The 23,618-nt window shown below is 36.6% G+C and overlaps 1 protein-coding gene across 1 annotated transcript in view; it reads right to left on the reverse strand.

Moving 5' to 3' along the window:
• Nucleotides 1-18,293, reverse strand: part of LOC145242138 (uncharacterized) — a 38,117-nt gene extending 19,824 nt beyond the window's left edge. Inside the window, exon 1 of the mRNA XM_080105073.1 lies at nt 18,101-18,293. The gene's annotated coding sequence lies outside the window, so the exon portion shown is untranslated. The remainder of the gene's footprint in view (nt 1-18,100) is intronic.
• Nucleotides 18,294-23,618: the final 5,325 nt, after the last annotated feature.

Consider the following 23,618-nt stretch of genomic DNA (forward strand, 5'->3'; position numbering starts at 1 on the left):
TGCTTATTTAGAATAACACTTATTTAACAAAAGCAAAAATAAAGAAAATCGGTCAATATGCGTTAGAGTACCAACTAAAGACTTACTTTAAAACTATCATGGATACCCGGCGTTGCCTGGATGGACATGGAGTTCAGTTTGGACACAGCTGCTATACTAAGGATATTGAGCAATTTCATTGATACCCCCACAACAATTTTAAAAATAAAAAAACGAAATCACTTCAACAAAAAAAAAAAAAAAGCATGTGACAACCTTCCCAACCAGATATTTCGGCAGAAGAGATACGTAGAAAAGCACTTTTTGTTGTCCATGCGCTGGAACCCCACCAGTTCACCACCTCCCAAAATAAAGGAGTTAAAACAACTTTTCTTTCAATCAAAATAGCACTGAGTGCCCGTGCGACTGAAAAAAAAAAAAAAAAAAAAATTTAGCCATGGTAGGCACGCTCGAACCCAAAAGAGGGAAAGAAGGGAAAAAGTAACTAGCAAACATTTTTGCCCAAGGACCACGATTGCTTATGACGTCATGACGAAAATAAGGTTTATAAATATAGTTTTAGTGACTTACACATGTGTGATTTGTGAAAATGGACCCCTCCCTCCTTTTCAAAAAGGGATCCTGTTATCTTTTTCTAATTTTCACATATTATGCATCCGAAACATCACTCGGTTTCAGGATGCCGCTGACAAAAGTTTTAAGCAGACATACAAACACACACATACACTAAAACACAGAGGACTTTCCTTTATAGAATAGACTAGCATAGATACCCTACGTTGCCTGGGTGGACATGAAGTTCAGTTTGGACACAGCTGCTATGCTTAGGATATTGAGCACTTTCATCGATACCCCCTCCCCCCACAAAAAAACCTCCCCACCAGATATTTCGGTGATACAAAGAGAATACCCACATAAAAAAATAAATAAATCAAAACAGCAGACCAAGAAAAAAAAAAAAAAAAAGCACTGTGACAACTGGGTTTGAACCTGAAACGCGAAAGAAAAAAAGGGGGAAAAAAAGCTAACGTGACGTAATGACACTGTAAAATAACGTTTTGAAACATATTTTCAGTTTGCTAACGCGTGTGTGACTTGCAAAAATCGCGATGCAAAAAATGATCCTCCTTGCAAGAAATGGTGTAGTTGACCACCATAGAATTAATTTTCCTAATTTTCACATATTATGCGCCAAAGGCATCGCTCTTTCAGATCGTACCGATTCAAACCCGGTCCGATGCTGCTGACGAAAGTTTTTAGTGGACATACAAACACACACACAGATGTTAGAGATTTATAAAATAGACTAGCGGGGGGTATCCGGCGATGCCCGGGTGTCTTGAAGTAAATCAAAACTCCGGGGGGGGGGGGGGGGTTAAATAAAAAAAATGTTTTGGTAGGTAAGTATGAGAATCGAACCCGTACCCTTGAGTTGGAAATTAATGTGTGAAAAAAAAAAAACGGGAGGCGTTACCCATTAGGCCACCGCGACATACATACAACATATTCAGGTTTGAATTTATTTATTAAACTATAAAAGCAGGCGTGCACAATAAAAGTTAACTCTGCTGCTTCCATTTGACCTAATTAAGAAGGTCAAATAGAAGTCATACAGTTGTTTACCCAAGTTTGACTGTTTTTGTTTTTTTCCCCCAACAGATGTTGGGGGGAGGGGAACCAGCTCCCAATTGTCCAGATTGAATAACAATTGTCTGATGTACAACATTGATCAAAGCTGATTGCTTCTGGACATTTCCCGGCACAATGCCGAGAACGTTGTTAACTTTGAATTAGTTTCGCTTTTTATACAAAAAAGCCTCATCAACATGCGAGAAGCCAAAATAGCAATAATTTTGTAAAAGTCAACGTAAATAAATCTAGATGCGACGCACTTTCCCAAATCGTACATATTATTATTTCGGACCCATATAAACAGTTGTAAGCGATAGTAACGAACCCGGGAGCGTGTGCGAGAAAAGACTTTTGAGGACATACACGAAATGGTCACACACATTTTGCCTTTTATATATATAGACTAGCATGGATACCGAGTGTGAAGAGAAAAAAAAATAAATGAATTGTTTCAATCAAAATAGCAGTAAGTGTCCATGTGAGCACAAAAAAAAAAAATAGCTACAGTAGCCGTAGTATGAAAGAGGAAAAGAAAGTGAAAAAAGCAAACACGTTAGCGATTTAGTCCACGGTGTACTTGTGACATCACGGCCTTTGTCATAATGTCTTTTAAACATACGTTGAAATTGCTGGGCATGAATGACTTTGCAAAAATGTCGACACAAAAACTGATCCCTCCTTGCAAAAAACGGCCCAGTTGACTAACACAGAATTAATCTTTTGGGCCAATTTTTACATATTTGTCATCCGAGAGATTGATCTTTCTAATGATATTAATTTTGTCAGTGTTCGTTGCAGGTGTCGAAAGTTTTTGGCAGACATACCAACACTCAAAGACACACATTTTGCCATTACACTAACATGGATATGCAGCGTTACCCAGGTGGACATGAAGTTCAGTTTGGACACAGCTGCTATACTTAGGATATTGAGAAATTTCATTGATACCCTCCTACAAAAAAATAGAATCCCCCCCCAAAAAAAAAGAATAACCTCCCCACCAGATATTTCAGCAGAAGGGATACGAAGAGAAATCGCTATTCTCTGCACCTCCATAAAAAAAATAAACATACGAGTCAAAACAACTTTTCAATCAAGATAACAGTGAAGTGCTCAAGCGACCAAAAAGAAAAGAAAAAAAAAAATGAGTCGCAGCAGTTAGGTCCGAACCTGAAACGTGAAAGAGAAAAAGGGAAAAAAGTTACTGACTAATGCGCTAGCTCTAACGACCATGACGAATTATGACGTCATAACATTGCAAAACAAAGTTTTTAAACTTTAAACGTTTGCTACGCATGCGGGACTTGCAAAAATCGCGTCGCAAAAAATGACCCACCCCTACAAGAAATGGTCCAGTTGACCACTACAGAATTAATCTTGCTTTCTAATTTTCACATTTTATGCATCCGAGGCATTGCTCTTTCAGATGGTTTCGAGCCGGTCAGATGTGGTTAACAGAAGTTTTTAGTAGATATACAAACACATAGATAACTTTCCTTTATATAATAAACTAGCGAGGGTGCCCGGTGTTGCTCGGGTGTTTGCAGATGAAAAAAAAAAGTTTTGATAGGTAGTAGGATTGAACCAGAAGCCTTGAGGCGAAGGTGGAAAATTATGAAAAAAACCTGACACGTTATCCACTCGGCAAGCAAGGGAGAGTTACAGAAAAAGAAAAAAGAAAAACGAGCGTTAAAACTTCTGAAAAATAAAAACCAAAAAAAATAAAAACACGTGAAAATGGCTTAAATAAGCCTGTTTCAATATTAAAATTTAAAAAATCGGTGGGTACCCGGGTGTTTTTGGGTGTGTGTGGTCGGTCGGTCGGGGTAGGGGTGGGGGTGTTAATGAAAACCTAAGAATAAGCGAACTAAAAAAAAAAGAAGAAAAACAAATGTTATGTGAAAAATGGCTTAAATAACCCTGCTTCAATATTAAAATTTAAAAAATCAAAAAAGAAAAAAAAAAAAGAAGACATCTCACACCACGATTCAAACCCAAAACGTTTAGATAATGACCAAACATTCTAACCAACTGAGCTAACACGACGCACATGAAATTGTGTCAGTTCTTCAAATATTTAAACTAAATGAGGCTACGACGCTGTCTGACGCATGCGTAGAATCGATCTCATCATGAGAGGACGGTTTTTGGCCAATTTTTCGATATTTGTCGGGCGAAGGATGGGGCTTTCATATGAGACCAAGTTTGTCAATTTTTGTTCAGTCTATCGAAAGTTTTTAACAGACACACAAACATACATACATACATTTTCGCTTTTATATATATAGACTAGCATGGGTGCCCAGCGTTGTCCAGGTGTTTGTATGTGTGTGAAAAAAAGGTTAGTAGGCAGGCTCGAACTCGTGACATGAAGGTGAAAAAGAAAGTGAAAGAAAAGCTGAGAGTTTACGGTTGCACCATGACGCAAGCGGAAGTGCAGTGTTCAAATTTAGTGGTGAAAAAGAAATGAATGAGAATCATGCAGGTGCAGAAATGAATGTTTGGCTGTAGGCCAGTTAAACTTTCAGCTTTCTGCCCTGTACCTGTTTCCCCACGATGTTGGGGTAAACCAGCTCCCCCCAAAAAGGGGGAACTCTGGCAGTGTCTTAATGAATAGCAATTGTCTTATATGACGGGTTTTGGCCGCATTGATCAAAGCTAATTGCTTTCTGGACATCCTGGGCACGAGTGCCAGGGAGGTTCATTGTTCTACGGATTCAGTTTTGTTTTTATAGTGAAAAGCCAAACAAACATGTGGAGAGTAAAAAATATCACGAAAATAGTGTGTAAAAGTCGCACAAATAAAAGATACATGCGACCTTGTTTCGTGAATCGGAGATATTATAATCTATGTAGTATATAAAAAGTTCTAAGAAACAGTGACCCCCCCCCCCTCCAAAGACTCCCGGACATACAAAAATGTGCACACACTAACACACATTTTGCTATTTATATATATAGAGACTAACGGGGGGGGGGGGGGGGGGGGTCCAACGTTGCCCGGGTGTTTGAAGAAAAAAAAAAAAAAAAAAAAGTGGTAGTAGGCAGGCTCGAACATTTAGAGTCCCAGGTTGACCAGCAGTTATCTTCAGTGAAAATCGTTGATGCTGGAATGTCTAGTGGACAAGGACTAGAGGAGAGGAAAGAGGGATCTGCTTGCCAAGTTCCTCTCTGCTGATAGACCGAAGTTTCCAAATAGACTAAAAACAATTCCTTAGGGAACAGATGAATCCATGCGCTCTCCTAGCTGGTTGGTTAGTGTGTGTGTGTGTGTGTGTGTGTGTGACCAAATCACTCAACAGGGAGGGGCAATCATTCACTAGAGCAAATGGATCTTTATTTGTGACTGCTACAGGTTAATAAGTGTACGGTGGTCACGAAGAAAAAGAGAATAGAGATCGTTAGTGATGGAAATTCGGTAGAATTTGATTATTTAAGGGAACGATACAAGAATTTGTTTACATTGGACTTAAAAAAGACCATGTTGTAGTAGGCCAGTGGAACAGAGTTCCACAGGCAGCCATTTCTACAAAAGATATTTGTCCATGAAATTTTCATTTAAATTTAGGCACAGATAAGAAGTGTGGGAAATTGTTGATAGTGTATTTTGTGAAAGTTATTTTTTGTGTGTGTGTGTGGGGGGGGGGTACAATAGATTAAAGTTCAGTAGAGGTAGGGAGTACTGGGTCGAAAAAAGGTCACATCTTCAAAATCTGGTGGGGACCCCCTCAAATCAAAATATAAGGTGTATCTAGGTCAAAATCGAAAAGAAATTTGAAAAAAAAATTTTTTTCATCTGTTGGCGGCATTTTTTAGATCTGGGGCTGGTTTTTCAAGAAATATGAGTCCGAAATGTCAATATGAGTGATTTCAAGGCATAATTTTGCTTCTTGTGTATCTCCAATGCCCATTAATGGATATAAATAGTTTCAAATGACACAGGGTCATGTATTTATACAGGTTTTGTGGTATTCTTGGTCAATTTCGGTCAAAAAATGGCCAAAATTGGCCATAAATTGGCCGAAAAACAGGCAAAAATCACAAAAACCATCTTGGGTCACATAAATTATCCTCGTCCACCTTTATAAAGGTATATATTGCTGTAGATACCTAAAATAGACATTGGAGTACGATTATATACAGGTCTAAGATCTTTTGGGGCCTTTTTTGAAGAGAAATAGACCAAATTTTGACCCAAAATTGCCAAAAATAGGACGAAATTGCCAAAATCCTGTTCTCGGTCACTTAATCGATCCTTGTTCATTCCCAATGGATATGAATGACTTCAAACACACATATAAGGCAGAGAACCATGATTATTGACAGGTCTTGGGGTCTTTAAGGGCAATTTTAGGGGTGAATTTGGGCAAATTGAACCTAAAATTGCTGAAAATAGGCCAAAATCGACATAATCCCGTCCTTTTATGATTTCCAAGTGCTTAACAGACTTAACAAAAGTGACTCAGATATACACTACAAGCACTACAATAATCCATCAAACTTGGCTGCAATCTCTTTGTGGTTGTGCAGTGTGAATTGCATGTTTCGGTCCGAAAAAACATCCCAGTCTCCGTTGATTTCGCATTCGACAATTTGATCTGCATCGATAGTTTGCTTATCATCTGGGTTTGGGTACCTCCATTTTAAGTTCTTCCTTTCATAAACACGCTCCAAATGTTCAATTTCGTATTTCTGGTTGTCTAGGATTTTAGTACAGTACCCCAGAAACCATGTTGGCACCCCCTTTACTGTCCACAACACCACACACATCTGATTCACATTCAGGATTAAAGGTAACTCAACCATTTCCTCTGCAACTCGTGGAATGCAAGTGATGGCTTTTAGGGCATCATCATTAGTGGGCAGAGGAATTCTTGTGGATACCGGGCAACCATCCAGGAGTGCGCAAAGATTCATAAGCCGCTCTTCATGAGTGATTTTGTTGAGTTTGAATAGTTCAGGATTTGCAGTTACATCTGATTTGTGGGTGTCTTTGTAATATGCTAACTCAGTCATGACAATCTTCTCTTGTAATTCTGAATGATCTTTTAGCACCGACATCAATTCTTCAGAACTAACACACGGACCACGCCAACTTTTACAATTTATGAGCAATTTAGTAGTGTAATTGCTTGCGTTCATCGCTTTCTTTATCTTCTCTTCAACTTTTAGACGGAGAAGACTCTTTTGTTCTTCATTCCATTCGTCTTCTCTTTTGTTCAAAAGCAATGACTTCATATTCTGAAGGAAGAACATCACCAAAAGAGAAAGTTGTGGACTGCTCTGCAACACTACTCATTCTACTGGCTGACTCTTCAATACAATCCTGAAAGAGAAATATAACTGTGTCAGGATATTCAAAATGGACCCAAATAAAAATATGAATGGACCCAAGGAGAAGGAGATTTCAACTGTGTGCTATGATTATGATAAAAATAACATAGCAAGGAGACTCTACATTTCAGAGTCTCATTTTGAACTGACCAAATAAACAAAACAACTCCTTTCTCAGATAACACTGCAATGTTATCAATCATTCGATTCTACTAGTACTAGTCCCCAAGCCCCTTGGGAAACTAGTTAAATAACACTTACAATTTTTGTATGAAGCTTTGTAAGAAACATTCTTATGTAAAATTTACCAGATTTGGAACACTGGACGATTAAGGGTATTTCTTTCCGCAAAATGAATAACATCTAGGGTGTAAATCACCGTGAAAATTGTGCTAAAATCCCGATTTTGTACTAAAAAATGACTTTTATATGCTAAAAAAAAAACTCAATTTAGCTATACATTGTGTCATTCCTATCCTAATTCATTGACCAAGTCAAAAGAAGTAAAAATACCTAAGTTTCAACTGCTATTTCTTATCCCTTCTTTTGCAAAGATGGGTAAATGGGCGTTTTTGGGCCCCCAGAGCCTAAAAATCTAAAAAATGGCGCCAACAGATGAATTTTGATTTTTTTTTCAAAATTTTTTCGATTCTTACCTAGGTTTAGTGCATATTTTGATCTGAGGGGGTCTCCACCAAAATCTGAAGACCCGACCCAGTACTCCCTACCTCTAAGTTCAGACGAGTTTTGAACTCTGTCAAAGCAGAAAAAGGTACTCCAAGCAGCTCCTCCTCAGATGTGGCAACAGTACTCCATTTTAGGATGTATTTGGTTCTTGTAGTCGTGACAGATTTCCAGCTATAAACGAGAAAGTTAAATTCAAGGTTCCGACATTCAGTATATTTTCCTTATATGTTAATATGAACCATGGCAGAGTTTGCAATGATGAATTTTGATCATGTCAAGTGGAGTTAAAAAAATGGTTTGGTCTGGATGAATGCCAGTTTCATAAAGATCATTTTGTAAGATTTTTGCAATCTCATTATCGTCTTACCCCTTGGTCGCTTACCGACTACTTAAGGTGAGTTTCCCAATATTGTTCTTGTTGGCCCTCAGCACATGTCCAAAACATCTGAGGGGCCATCTCCTCATCTTGCCCTCAATCAGTGCAATGCCATAGCGACTTCCGAGTTATAGTCAGTTAACATACTTCCTAACTTCTGGCATAGCACTATCGGAAGCGGTGACAAGGCAAATTAGTTCCTTCACTTTTATTGTTCTTCAGTATTTCTTTTGTGAAACAATTCATTTAAATAAAATATAAGAAAAGGATGTTATCGAAAAATATGCAATAAAAATTAACAAAATTATAAAAAGATAAAAATAACAATTAGTCTTTATTTGCACTTTTAATAACAAATTAAAAAAGTATTAAAAGTTTTTATTTTATTTGAAATTTTGTAAGAAATATGTTGATGAAATTATAAAAATAAGTATTTTATTTGAATTTATAATAAATGTTTATGAAAGTATAAAATAAATTGAAATCAAATAACAAATCAAAATATTGAAATTAAAATAAAATTTCAAAACATCATAAAAATAAACATCCAATACATCTTCCCAAACTAGTTTAAAAAGATTTTCAATAAGTCTTAAAGAAAAAGAAAACTAATTTCAATAATTCTTAATTAAAATAAGACCAAAAAACTTTTCAATGATTATTAAATTGAAAAAAAAAAAAAAAAAAAAAGATTGCAATGCTTAAATATTGTCCTGTGCTGTGGCTGAACAAGACCAAACCTGTGACAACAAACATTCACATTAGACCCGCTACATAATCACACTGGTGTTTGCTCAGAGATGTACCGGTGATCTCCCTTCGTATGGTGTTCTGCAGCCCTGAACATGCTGCCTCAGAATTGTGTAAATGAACATATATCACTGTCATACTTTTGGAGTTTTGTATTGTCTAACTACCATGATGTTCCTAAATTTTATGCATTCCCTAATTAGCTAGGTAGTCTGTTGCTAACGGTTTTTATGACCATGGCTTAAGAAAAAAAAAAAAAAATGCATACAATATGCAGCAGTATTGATTTCTCTGCTTGTTTCTCTGTCTAGAGCTGTGAGGTCTGGATAGCATCTGTTGTGGCACACTTCTTTATAAAAAAAAAAATGCACCAATTTTTCTGCGGTCGATGATTCACTAAAAAGTTTTCATTGTATATGAAAGCCAAATTGATCTATAATGGCTATATTGGACTGCACTTCTTAAAGATTGGCGCTGCGGTTTCAATCAACTAGAACCTTCTTTTCTGATCATGTGGATGAACAACTGCATCAGCCACATAGAAAAGTCTCAGAGTCATGAGCATGATAACTGTCGCCATGTAATCAGGATCAGTTACCTTACCTGGTCGCTTTGCTTTCAATGCCAAATCGACTGCAACGACTGATCAGATGTATACCTCTGGCTACAGAGAGCAAAGAATGCCGATGCACATGACAGCGTGACGTCATTATCAGATCCACTTGTAGGGATATGATCTAGGCTATCAGCAGCAGTTTCGTCTAGTTTTCAGTTTGCTGTCTAAGATGGTGTATTCTTGCGTTGTTACAAATTACCGGGGAAATTATTCAAAAGGCCCCAAAGTACATATATTTTCTTTTTCTAAATTTTCTCAATTTGGATATGTGGCATTAGAAGGGAAAATTTTTTATTCCAACCAAATATAGTAAAGTAATGTTAATTGTTAATAATTAAACGTGTAGTTAATTAGAACTGTATTCAAGTACTTTCATAACATTTAATAACATTGTTAATATAAATCAAAGAAACAATACTATTTATTGCTAATACAGCAAATATTATGTTGATATTTTTAACTGTTTATTTTCTTATAAGGCTAAAAAGTCTATCGGGAAGGTTGAAAATTTAATTTAATTTTGTTTTAGGTTTTAAAATTATAAACAAATAATTTTTACATGAGAATAATTGTCAAAATGTCTTTTTAGTAATAAATAATACCTTTCATTGAGTAGGTCCAAATATTTTAAAGTTCTATATTTTTTTCTAAAGTCGGTTTGAAAATTATTCACCTGGTGGCTATTAATGAAATTAGCTGTGTCTGAGTGTTATATATTAAAATTGATTGGGTTTTTTTTAGAATTATAAACCAATAATTTTTACATGAAAATATTTGTCAAAAATATTTTTTTTAATTTATTTACTTGCCTCCTCACGATGGCACAGTTAGACACAAGGTCGGTTTTTAATGTGGGAAAATTTAGCTCCCCAAAAAGAGGCACTCTGGATAGGAACAAAAATAAAATAAAAATGGTCTCAATCATGAAGGATTTCTCCGTCACTGACCGAGGACAGAACAAATGAAGGTTAGCATCAGAACAGATCAAACTGGAAGAAACGTCGCGAAGGCCAACTCAAAACCTGGCTCAGAGCAGTGAAGCGGGATGCTTAACGGATTCTGGACCCTCACCTTTATAGAGTCAATTGTTGGAACCACAAATGGCTTGCACTCATAACGTAAGCAGCCTTGGTTAACTGTGCCTGGTCACCCAGTGTTCAAGATGTGATGAAATTTTGGAAAGAGCTGGCCCAACCAAACCAGGGTGAATGCCACAACCATGACCAACTCCACCATTGCATATCTGTCATGGTGGTTAGGCTGGATCATCAAGCATCACCTGTTAGTGATGCTGTAATATGTTTCATAGATATTTATCTATGGTAAAGCGATACAATACAAACTCTGGCTTGTGCTTTTTTTTTTTTTACATAGGCATCACTACTTATCAAGGCCAACAGGCCATTTGAGGATAAGGGTTCAAGAGTGTACAGTAGAAATTCGACAATATAGTAATTGTTAGTAATGGAAATTTGGTAAATTTGTTAACTTATACGGAACGACTCATCAAAAACTTGTTTACGTTAGACTTGAAGACAACAATATTATAGTCAGCTGGAAAGCAGGAAAACAGAAGACAATTCCATAGGTGTGCAGTTCTAAGAAAGAAGCTTTGTTCATGGAATCTACGTTTAGGTACAGATAAAGAGTGGGGGAAATTAGTGATAGTGTTTTCTGCTAGACGGGTGTTTCTTGTGAAAGTTTGGTGAGAGGGGACCATAGATTGGAGCTCAGTCGAACACTTACCAATAAAATAACGATAAAGCAGAGACAAACTCGCAACATCTCTTCTGTGAGAAAGAGGTTGCAGGGAAGAGAAAAGGACATCAGGTACGAGGCTACAAAGTCTATTTTGAACTCTATCAAGGCAGGATAAGTCCTTTCTAGCAGCTCCTGGCCAAATGTGGCAATAGTACTCCATCCTAGGACGTACCTGGCTCTTATAGATAGTTCCCAGATGAAAATTAAAGGCTGTAACTTGGTATTGGTTGCCAATTAGATGCAGTGGCCATAGTCACCTAATGGTTATGGCCATCAAATAACTGCCAGATACTTTCAGACACATCTCTAAGGTTGCTAGTAAACCAATAGTATGACCCCACACTGTCAGGTTAGTCTTGACTTAACAAAATATATAAATGAAAAAAATTCACTATTTTTTATTTTTTTAAATCAATTAGATCAAGTTATGACTTTTAAATGATTTTTTTTATATTTCTTTTGCAAGTTGGAATTTTAATGCCAAGGTATTTGTCCAGAACAGTGCACAGCTAATTTTTCTTTTTGGATTGACAATTTCCATAAAGTATTGAATTACTACATAACATTAAAAGAAAAAGAAAACCCGATTCCATGCTCGACGGAAACGTACATCATCAAAGCAGAGTTTCTAATCTTTAAATAAATTAATATCCCCCCCCCCCAAAAAAAAAACTTCTTTTTTTTTTACATGGAAGTCACCACTTATCAAGGCCTGGAAGCCACTCGGGGATAAGGGTTATTGCTTGTACAGTAATCAATGGGATAGTACCGTAGTAATCGTTAGTATTGGAGATTTGATAAAGTGTCTTACTTAAGGGGGCGATTCATCAGGAATTTGTTTATGTTGGACTTGAAGACAACCAAGTTGTAGTCAGGTGGGAAACAGGCAAACGTAAGAGAGTTCCACAGGCATGCACTTCTAAGAAGCTTTGCTCATGGAATCTATGTTTTGATTTAGGCATAGATAAAGAGTGGGGAAAATTACTGACAGTGGTTTCAGCTAGACTGGTGTTTTTCGTGAAAAATTGGTGAGGAGGGACCACAGATTGGAGCTCAGACGAGCACTTTCCATGGAAATAACGATAAAACAAAGACAGGCTCGCAACGTCTCTTCTGTGGGAGAGAGGTTGCAGGGAAGAGAAAAGGGCATCCCTCACTAAGCCACGAAGTCTATTTTGTACTCTGTCAAGGTAGGATAGGCTACCCTTGTGCTGTTTGTGGTTCTAAGAACCATTTTTCTATTATGTGCACCAAAAGTCCCAAATCCTTTGTGAGACATTATTATCGGGACAGAAAAAAAAATGTATATTTCGTGTACTTAAAATATCAATGAAAGTAAAGGGCTGACTGGTATATATCTATTATCTACTGGACACGGGTAGTCAGAAATCCTTCTTTTCTCAGGCAATATTAAACTGTTTAAGCCTCGGGAATAAATTAAAGCCAGGGATGGTGGAAATGCCTCTGAATACGCTGGTAGGGACTAAATTAAATTGGGACATCAGTGTCTTTTCCCTTTTTCTGCCTTGTTTGCAAATGATTTGGTTGGTTGTTTTTGTTTTACAGCATATCAACCCTTTTCGGGTTATTTAATGCCGAATCCAAAGATTTTGAAGAAAAATTTTTTTAATAGAATATATTTGTTGTTTTCAAGTCGGTTTCTATTTAACCCATAGTTGGGACCCTAACAGGTACTACCACTCCGGGTCAGAGTAGACCTGGGAGCAATGGTAATTAAAGGGTGGCTCCACACTCCCCAAAGCCCACAAGCTGGGGCCTCACTACTGGATATAGTTTAAGGTCACATCCAGGACCCCCATTGAGGGACTTTTATCCTCTGCAGGGGGGTAGTCGGCGTATTCTAATGCCCCACTGACAGGGCCTGCAAATGATTTGAGACTAAAGTTCCAAGCGGACAAGTTCAACAAGATCACATCAAAATTGATTAAAGAGGGATTTCGTCTTTGTCCTGGATATTCTAAATTTAATGGCTCTCCCATTCATGGGATTATAGGGCTGGATTTTATTCAACGGATAAGTAATCTCTATTTGATTAAATGTTTGGGAGGTTCTACATGGAAACTCTCCAAGTACATAATTTCCTTCAGTAAGGGGTCTAAATTTTTTAATTTTAATGCAAAAATTAAGGATGGATTACTGGCCTTTGAGAAACTGATAAGTGCTCTTCCTACGTGCAATTCTTATTTGATTGATAGCGTGTTTAATCCTAATGTTACATTTGAGGATGTGCTTCAACTGTTTTTTGACAATTCTGCTGTCGAACGTAGAGGGGAAAGACTAAACTCCATTGGGAAAAATAAATACGTTCTTCTGGGGAACTTGCGTAAAGCATTTTTAAAGATCCGATTGAAATCTATCAAAGATAAAAATAGATTTTGTTTTTTTTCTTAGGGTGGACGGGAAACTGTACACCTTCAGATTTAACACAATTATATTTGGCTTCAATGCCAGCCCATTTATACAGAGTTTTATTCTCAAGTTCCATGCGGAAAAATATGAGGCTGATTTGGCCTCCACCATGATTTCCAACAGCTTTTATGTTGATAACTTGGTCACAACGAAGTTGCGAGTGTTCGAGATCACATCAAATTGACGAAAGAGGGATTTCGCCTTTGTCCTGGATATTCTAATTTGAATGGCTCTCCCTTAATTGCAGTTTATAGCAATATCTGTGACAGACTTAAGGAAGAGGGTTTTGAGCTTTAATCCTGCACGAGCTTACAAATTAAAATGTTAGAGGATGATTCTATTTCATCTTCCTCCAGCCCACCCGCCTGCGAAGGGATTCCTTTAAAATTACTCCCACACTTATAGACAGTAACGTCAAAACAAAACGTGGGATATTATCTTAAATTTCAAGTATTTACGATCCAATACCGCTACTTCTTCCTGTCACTATTCAGGGGAAGATATTCGTCAGTCAGTTGTGGAAAAACAAACTATCATGGGAGCAGCAAATCCCTGAAAATCTTATTACTTTGTGGTAAACGCAAACCAAAGAATTGAATAATTTGTGGGACTTTGAGTTCCCCAGATGTGTATTCCTGGAGGATTCCCCAGCTGAAATCATTTGTTTCTGTGATGTATCTAAGCATGCTTACGCATTTTCATCATATGCGAAACAAGGAACTCAATGCTCCTTGATGTTCGCCAAATCTAAAGCGGCTCCCCTCAAAGGGAAATCACTGCTTACCTTGGAATTGATGACATTTTTTTTTTTTTTACACAGTGATCACCACTTATCAAGGCCCGGAAGCCACTCAGGGATAAGGGTTATTGCAAGTACATTACGTTAGTGTGGAGATTTGATGAAGTGTTTACTTAAGGGGGCGTTTCATTAGGAATTTGTTAACGTTGGACTTGAACACATCCAAGTTGTAGTCCGGTGGGAAGCAGGCAGACGGAACAGAGTTCCACAGGCGTGCAGTTCTAAGAAAGAAGCTTTGTTCATGGAATCCACGTTTTGATTTAGGCACAGATAAAGAGTGGGGGAAATTTTTCACAGTGGATTCGGCTAGACGGGTGTTTTTCGTGAAAGATTGGCGAGGGGGGGGGCCAGAGATTGGAGTTCAGACGAGCACCTGCCATGGAAATAACGATAAAACAAGGATAGGCTCGCAACATCTCTTCTGTGGGAGAGAGGTTGCAGGGTAGAGAAAAGGGCATCCCCCACTAAGCCACGAAGTCTATTTTGTACTCTGTCAAGGCAGGATAGGCTGTTTTTTGCAGCTCCTGCCCAGATATGGCAACAGTATTCCATCCTTGGACGTACGCATATATATATATATATATATATATATATATATATAGCCCTTAAACTAATTCTTCAAGTTTTGGAGGCCCTAATGCCTATCAATATACAGGTTCTCTTTCTATGAAACAACAACAACAACAACTAGAATAATAGGATAATAGTCCACAAATAATTAAATAAATTAGTGGGTTTGTATTACTGTACACATAGATTCGAAAAAGTTGTCAAAAAACAAATATATAACAAATAAATGTTATCAAAGGCAAGATAAGTTACTTTTCTACCAAACTGGATATATTTTTCGTGTTTTTATTCAATGTAACATGTTTATTCAGCTCGAAAACCATACAGTGTTTACCGATGTATTGGAACATTCAAGATGGCGTCTTATTCTCTCTTTAACACGGTAAGTGTGGGAAAAGATGTTATAAATAAAAAACCGGATAAAATACTGTTAAAAACTCGCTCAATATATGTTACCGTGACATAGGTTGACATATTCGGCGGGTTTTTAATAGTATTTTGTATAGTTTTTTATTTATAACACCTTTTTCCATACTTACGGTGTTAAAGAGGGTGTGAGACGGCGAGACGCCATCTTGAATTTTCGAATACATCGGTAAACACTGTATGTTTTTCGAGCTGAATAAATATGTTATATTGAATAAAAACACAAAAAATATATCCAGTTAGGTAGAAAAGTAACTTATCTTGCCTTTGATAACATTTATTTGTTATATATTTGTTTTTTGACAACTTTTTCGAATCTATGTGTACAGTAATACAACCCCCCCCCCCCAAAAAAAAGGTTCGGAAGTATTATGCAGTTTACTGACCCTGCTGTATCATTTTACTATGGGGGGGGGGGGAGATTAATCAAGATTTTAACGATAAATTATAGTGATCCAAAGATTAAAATTTGTCTATAGCCAGTACCGCAGAATTCTTAATATGGAGAGAGTAAAGTTTTGGCAGATGTATATTTTTATTTTAGGTTGGAAAATAGCCTCTAACCCTTGCATGTCTAAAAGGGAAAAAATCTTACTGACACCGCCTAAACTAACGTAAATTATTTTCACCCCCCCCCCACTTAATCGCAACAAACAATATATTAATTTTAAAAGGAATGTTTTATTTCTTAAAAAAGAAAAGTTTATTTTTTTAATCATGTTAATAAATATAAAACCAGGTTAAAAAATTAAAATAGGTTAACTACGTTTCCTTAATTACCTGATTTACTCATTACTTGATCGACAATATCAAGATTACTTTTAATGGAGGGAGAGGGGACACACAAAAAACTAAAAGGTGCTTGTACACTTTCGCCATCGCGCTATTTTTAAATAATAAATCCTTAGGTGAAAAAAAAAAAAAAAACCTTGGCAGATGTGTATTTTTCACGTTGAATTCAAGCTTCACCATATCTTTTTTATTAAATTGTTAGGTGGAAGCATAGAATAGTTACAAAACACTCTCCCCATGTTAAGAATGGCTTTCAAAATAACATTATTTCAGCACGGTGGCAAAAGTGCACAAGTAACTTAAAACTAAAAACGATAAAATGTTAAAACGGAGATAAAGAAAAGGATTTAAAAAAACAAAACAATAAAAACAAATGAAATCGAAATTCTTTTTTTTAAAGAAAAGTGAAAAATAAATTATTAATGCCTATATGATAAACTTAAAAAATTATATAATATATATATATATATAAACTTTTACAAGTGCTAAAAAAAAACAAAAAAAAAACAAATACAGGTTCGTTATCAATTTCAATTTTAACAACGTTGATATTTACAAGAAAATGAAACTAGACGGTGTCAGCAACATTTGCCCCTTTGGAACATGCAAGGGTTAGAGGCTATTTTGTAACTTACCTGCACATCACATCTGCCAAGATTTATTATTATTTTTTTTTAAATTATGCTGTACTACTTTCAGCTAAGAAAGTAATGGGTTTGCTTCACCACAGACAAAAGTAAAAAATAAAATAATTTTTTTTTTAAGTGGTAAAGAAACAAATGTGGTGCTGGTGTCTGCACCTATTGAACCGTGCTATTTTTTAAATAGTATTTTCAAGTTAAATTAAAATTTTCCGATATTTTTTATTTTTTTTGTTTTAATTAAATTGTCGGTACTAATGCAGAGAGTGATCCGGACGTAAATAACGTTATTATTTAAAAAGCCATTCTTAACATGGGGAGGGTGTTTACTGTTTTGTACCTATTCTATACTACTTCAACCTTACAATTGAATAAAAAAAAAAAAAAAAAAAAAAAAAACATAAAACTTTAATTAAACTTGGAAATACGATTTAAAGAATAGCGTGGCACCGTGGCACTCTCTGCACTAGCACCAAATTGTCAGGTTAAAGTTCAGAATAGTTACAAAACACCCTCCTCTCCCCATGTTAAAAATGGCTTTCTAAATAACGTTATTTCAGCATGGTTCAATAAGGGCACGGCAGTACGGCACCAGTACCATAAATATTACCAAAGGCGGCATGAGTTTACTCTTCTACCTAGCTACGTAAGTTTTTAGTATTTTTACTTACTTTAAAACGTTTATTCGCTTCGCAAAACAAGTAGTGTCGAGCGAGCGCTATATGAGAACAAGAGAATAAGACACCGTCTATCGTAAAATAAATCCAATTTCATAAACAAAAGGGTTAATTTTTACGACGTGCCCCAGCGTATTATAAGCACCTTAACCTCCATGTTAAGAATGGCTTTCGGAATAACCCCCCCCCCAACCTCGAAAGTCATTCTTAACATGGGGAGGTTGGGAGGGTGTTTATTCCGAAAGCCGTTCTTAACATGGGGAGGTTGGGGTGTTTATAATACGCTGGGGAACGTCGTAAAAATTGATCAACAAAAGATACCATGAAAATTGAAGTTAACTTGAAAACTATATCTAAAAAAAAAAAATAGCATGGTCCGACGCTGGTCCGTATTCTGCAATTCTGCATAAGTACTAGTTCGGTTAAAAAATTGGTCCAGTTAGTAATTTAATGACTAAACAATACCGTAATAATTTGGTTATATTATTACATATCATTAAATTATTAATATAACTACATTTTAAATTGCAATAGAATTTTAAAATTAAAATAGGTATTTGATTTAAAAAAAAAAAAAAAATACAGAAACGTACACAAACCAGAACTTACCTTTAAAACTATACGGACATTTTTTTTTTTTTTTTTTTTTTTTTTAAACAATTCTCGGATGAAAAAATAGAAGGAAATAATTCCCAGGATTGTATTAAGTTTTAAGTAACATCTAATTATTTGTTTTATTTTAGTATTTTAACAGAAAAGAAAACAGTTTTTAGTCTTGGACAAGAAGTAGGCCAGGTGATTTGGAAATGAAAATCACCGGAAAGGGGAGATAATAATGACAAAAATTGTCGGCGCTTCTACACTATTGGGACGAAATATCGGAAATCATAATGCTGAATTTCACATGAAAACAATGGTATCTACGTATTTTTCGTATTTTTAAGATGATTATAGTAAAAAATTACGAAAATCAATAAAGTAGAAAATTATTAATAAAGAAAATAAAAAAAATAGAATTTGATGAAAATGATCGTAAGACACAGGAGAGTTAACAAGGGAGGTAAATTTCCGTTTTAATTTAAACAAGATGGCTGTAATTTTTCACCTGCTAAAACGATTAAAGTTGTTTTGTTTAATAATTCATTAATATTCAGGCAATTTCGATTGCATAATTTGGAAGCTACCATTGTAACTTATTAGAATTGACAAAAAATCAGTTGAAATCATTGTTTTTTATATCTGAAAACTCCATTTATCGACTACAAAATCTCGTCCCAATTCTGCAGACGCGCCAAATTGTCAATTAGCAGTGGCTAAGTTAAAAATTGTTCAATTTAATGAAAAAATAGGTGCTTATTCAAATTGGCACTTATGGCAACAGTTAAAAATAAAGAAAATACAGAAAGATTGGCTCTTCTTCAGTATTGTAGCGAAATTCGAAAACTGAAATATTGTATTTCAAATGAAACCAATGATATCTACTGAATTGTCATATCGCAGTAATGAGCATATCCAAAAATTATGAAAAACGATAAGGTAGAAAATAAATTTTAGAGAGTTGAGTTAATGCTTTTCGGGCACTCCCTAATAAAATAAATATTTCAACACAAGCTACTGAATAAACGAACAAACGACTTCGTAAAACTTGCAAGGAAAAGGTTTATTGAAGCAAGGGCATGATGCTATTTAGATATAGCTAGGATAGAACTCGTCTGCCTTTGCCTGGTAGTTATTCCTAAGTGGGAATTGTAGATACCGGTGTAGGCAGAGAGAGAGTGTGAGGAAACAGGTCCGCTCTCTTTGACGTCTCGCTGGAAAAGGGTAGAGTTTTTCTCGTCCGGGATGGAAGCAGTTATAGTTCCTTAAGGGGGTAAGGAAGATCCCTGCGCTATGCCTCTGATTGGTCAGTATGTGCCATATCGCACAGTCAGGGGAGGCACTAACGCACAAAAAAAGAGTTCTATTTGTTTCTGCTACAAAATTATTGATGAAAATAATTTCTGAAGACAATTAGTGAAAACTGAGTTTTACAAAAAAAAAAAAAAAATCAGAGAGTTCTAATTGTAACAAAAGGGAGGTAAATATTTTCTGAAAACTGAAAATCTTTGGCCAATTTAGCAAAATTTAATTTTCGCCAATTGTCTTCGAAAACTGTCTTCATTAATGATTAATTTTATATACCTCATTGTTTTTCGTAATTTTTGGATATTTTCATTACTGCGACCTAACTGCTAAGTAGAAACCATTGGTTTCACTTAAAATTAAATATTTCATTTTTCGAATTTCGCTACAATAATGAAATAGAACCAAAAAGTCTGCTATGATATACGTACTTGTTACAGAATGAACATTTTTTTTTAATGGGTGAAAATGTAATAAAAAAAACAAAAAAAAAACATATCATATTCCAAAAAACATCACGTAATTTGATCAAATAGCTTTTTATTCAAGAAAATCAGATTCTATGACTAAGCGAGCCGTAGTGTTTTCGTCGGCCATGATGAAATAAATAAGAAGGAAGCAACTCAAATCAAAGTGATGTTGTGAAACCAAAGCCACCTTTAGAACTGCCAACAACTATTGTAAAAAAGTAATAAAGAATACAAGAGATTCGCATGCTCGTTACGTCAAGTTTAAAGTAGTCTAGCATGGGCTTGATTATCACCAGTTTTGGCAAGTAACAAACAGTCCTGAACAGACGTGTGTCCTCTATCCCAACCATCATCAATGGATCTGAAGTAATTTCGTCAGCATCTGACAAAGCAAAACTCTTTGCAAAACACTTTGCAGCAAATTCTATCCATTGTGATCAGGTCCACCTACCTCTTATATTTCCTCCTGTGACTGAAAACACTCTATGCAACATACAAATATCTGTACATGATGTTGCCAAGCTTATCAAAAACCTTGATTCCAGTAAAGCAACTGGCCCTAATGGCATTCCAGTCATAGTGCTCAAAAAGCTTCAACCAAAACTAGCTCCCATACTTACAAAGCTGTTTAAACATTGCCTTAAGGAGATATCCTTCCCAACACCCGGGAAAACTTCATCAGTCTGCACCATATTAAAAAAATTCCGGAGATCAGTCATCTCCATCTCAGTACAGACCAATCAGTCTCCTGTGCATCATGAGTAAGTTGCTGGAATCTGTGATAAACAGAGAAGTGATCAACCACCTCAACAAAAATAACCTGCTCAGTGACATGCAATATGGTTTCCATTGAGCGAGATCTACAGCTGATTTACTAACTGTTATATCATATAGGATTAGTGAATCTCTCAACAGGGGTGTCGTTTCTAGAGCAATAGCTCTTGACATATCAAAGGCTTTTCATAGAGTATGGCATAAAGGTTTACTTCACAAGATCATCAGCTATTGAATAGCTGAAAATGTCCTTTCGATTATTAAATCCTTTCTGATAAGCTTATAAAAGTAGTCATCGATAGGCAGAAATCAGAAACTCATAGATAGTATCGATGCTAGCTTCCCTCAAGGTTCCATCCTGAGCCTAACTCTCTTCCTGATCTTCATCAATGATTCCCCAAATCACATCCTAAGGTCATTCATAGACATTTATGCAGACAACGCCATAATCTATGGCAACACTTCAATTTGCATAATTTTTGGAATATGACATCTTTGTTCTGTGACAAGTAGTACATCATAAGCCTGTCTTGTTGCTTATAATCCTGTCTGTGGTCTCGCCCTGAGATCACACAAAAGGTACAAGAGCCCGAATTTAACAGGTGCTTGCTCAGACGATTCTTCTCTGGGACTGCGAGACCTGGCTGATGACAGCTGCCAATCTTTAAAAATTGGTAGTGTTTGATCTATACTGCTTCCACTAAATTCTGCAGGTTTGTTGGCACCATTTTTTCTCCAATATAACAAATCTGAACACGATGCAGAATCTTCCTCCCTTAACTCTTCTAAAGAGGAGACTTTGTTGGTTTGGCCACGCTGCCCGCCACAACACAGGAAAACTCATTCATGAAGCAATAGCTCCAGAACCACTCCAAGATTGGCGAAGATGCCTGGGAAGCCAGATGAATGCGTGGTTATACATCATTAAAGCCAACATCGAGCCTACCTTTAGTCCACAGGTCTATGTTGTTCACTGCTGCCCATAACTATCTTGACTGCTGCGAATCATCGTATGTGTCTGTATTCATTCAGGATGCTGTGTGTTCTATGGGAGGAGCCGGCTCAGCCCATCCTGGGTGAATGTCACCATGTCAAGTCAAATCAAGTCAAGTCAACCATTTGAACCGTGACGAACCGGAAGCCACAGCAGACATACTCATCTGCTTCACAGACATCCTCGGTATCAAAATCATTGGAAAGAGTACCTTCATTAGACTCGTTCTAATCCCAATGAATGGTCAGTCCCACTGTTAGAAGAAACACTTGATCATCCAAACTGCTCAAGCTAATATTGATGCTGAATAAATATGAATAACCACCGGTGACTCCAATGGAGTAAACTTAACAATTGCAAAACACCCTTCTCAACCACTAATAAATAATGGCCTCATATTATTTGGATTCTCTAAACTACTGTTCTCATCTTGATTGTCATTTTTACAACATTTCAGTCGATGTAACCTCCAACTTTCTTCAGGTGTATCTTCTTTTTTTTTATTACATTTTCACCCCAAACAAGGCACATTGCCACTTTGATGTAGGGGGCTATTATCAGGGACATAAGCTACAGGGTCACTATGTAGGGAGTTGGGTAGCAAGTTGCATGTTTGCATTACATTTGAACTTCTGCATATCAGTACAGTTGGGGAAGCAGGAACCCGGAAGGGAATTCCAAAATCTAGCAGTTCTGAGGAAGAAACTACTTGAGCAGAAAGCTCTCTTACATCTGGGGATTTCTATTGTGTAGAGGTGGGATTTAGCTGCTTGTCGGGTTTGTCGGGGGTATTTACATCGAGGGGGTACAAGTGCTTGTAGTTTGTTGGAGCCTTCACCATTAAAATACTTGTAGAACAGGCAGAGGGATGCAACATTTCGTCGATGGGACAGAGGTTGAAGCTTAGATGACAGTTCAGGACATATCAGGTTGGCGACTCTCTTTTGAACGTTGTCTAGGAGAGAGAGACTAGTAGCAGATGCACCAGCCCAAATATGACAACAATACTCCATACATGGGCGAATGGTGGCCTTAAAGAGGTACAGGTATCTTGTTGAACTTGGGAATTTGGACGTCATTTCGAATGGAACCCTTTATTTACTTCATGGGGGTAGCATGCTCTCGTTCCATCAGCCATCACTGGATAGAGGTCCTAAGTAATTTGCAATTGTATTTTTCAGTCACCCACACTGAAAACTGAACTTCAACCTTCAGGAGAATACTACTTTACAATTCCAAGTACTCTAACCACTATGCCACGGATCCTTGCAGAGTTCAACAAGATACACCTGAAGAAGGTGAGAAGTTGTATCAACCGAAACGTTGTGAAAATGACACTCAAGATGAGAACAGTAGTCCAAAGATTCCAAATAATACAAATAACCAATCATCATCTCAAAAATTCAGAAACGAAATAACACCCTACCTGAGAGCTCGTCCTTCAAACTCCTTGGCTTAACATTCACAGGCAACATGAATTGGAACAAATACATTAAAGACATTGCAAAGAGAGTGAGCTTCTTCTACCATGCTAGTGAACTTCTCACACCAAGGTGTATTCCATATCTTTACAAAGCCAGAATTCGCTCATGCATCGAATATTGTTGCCACATCTGGGCTGACAACCACTAGTCTTTCACTCTTATACACGGTCCAAAAGAGAGCAAGCAGCAAGATCCCACCTCTTCCTTGTTGATGTCCCTAGATGTCAGAAAGCCTTCTACTCTAATTTCTACTCTAGTTTCTTCCTTTAGCTTGCTAGACTTTGGAATTCCCTCTGTTTCCTGCTTCTCTGATAGCATTACCCTGCAGAAGTTTGATGTAATGGTGTGCAAAAAGAGTTTAAAAAAGGGGGGGGGTCTTAATAGCCTTGTATTAGCTATCTGCAAAAAGAACAGAACGATCCGAGTAGTTGCCAATTTCAAAAGAACCGTCAATAAGGTTCTGGTTAATCTCAACCTCTATTCCATACCAAAACTTGACCAAT

This window comes from Euprymna scolopes, chromosome 21 (genome assembly GCF_053919585.1).
Source record: "Euprymna scolopes isolate OS-2025 chromosome 21, ASM5391958v1, whole genome shotgun sequence".
Lineage (NCBI taxonomy): Eukaryota > Metazoa > Mollusca > Cephalopoda > Sepiida > Sepiolidae > Euprymna > Euprymna scolopes.